Below are 420 nucleotides of genomic sequence, written 5' to 3'. Positions count from 1 at the left end.
CCACATCTTCTTTATCCATTCATCTGTTGATGGACACTTAGGTTGCTTCCATGTCCTGGCTATTGTAAATAGAGCTGCAATGAACATTTTGGTACATGACTCTTTTTGAATTATGGTTTTCTCAGGGTATATGCCCAGTAGTGGGATTGCTGGGTCGTATGGTACTTCTATTTGTAGTTTTTTAAGAAACCTCCATACTGTTCTCCATAGTGGCTGTATCAACTTACATTCCCACCAGCAGTGCAAGATTGTTCCATTTTCTCCACACCCTCTCCAGCATTTATTGTTTCTAGATTTTTTTGATGGCGGCCATTCAGACCAGCGTGAGATGATATCTCATTGTAGTTTGATTTGCATTTCTGTAATGATTAATGATGTTGAGCATTCTTTCATATGTTTGTTGGCGATCTGTATATCTTC

General features: G+C 38.8%; 1 protein-coding gene across 4 annotated transcripts in view; it reads left to right on the top strand.

Annotated features, from left to right (window-relative positions):
* RIPK2 (receptor interacting serine/threonine kinase 2) overlaps window positions 1-420 on the top strand; it is a 40,811-nt gene that overhangs the window by 23,774 nt on the left and 16,617 nt on the right. The gene's annotated exons all lie outside the window — the stretch shown is intronic.

The sequence above is a fragment of the Physeter macrocephalus genome, chromosome 15 (assembly GCF_002837175.3).
Source record: "Physeter macrocephalus isolate SW-GA chromosome 15, ASM283717v5, whole genome shotgun sequence".
Taxonomy (NCBI): Eukaryota; Metazoa; Chordata; class Mammalia; order Artiodactyla; family Physeteridae; genus Physeter; species Physeter macrocephalus.
The sequence above is the reverse complement of the archived record's forward strand: the minus strand, read 5'-3'. Positions and strand labels throughout refer to the sequence as shown.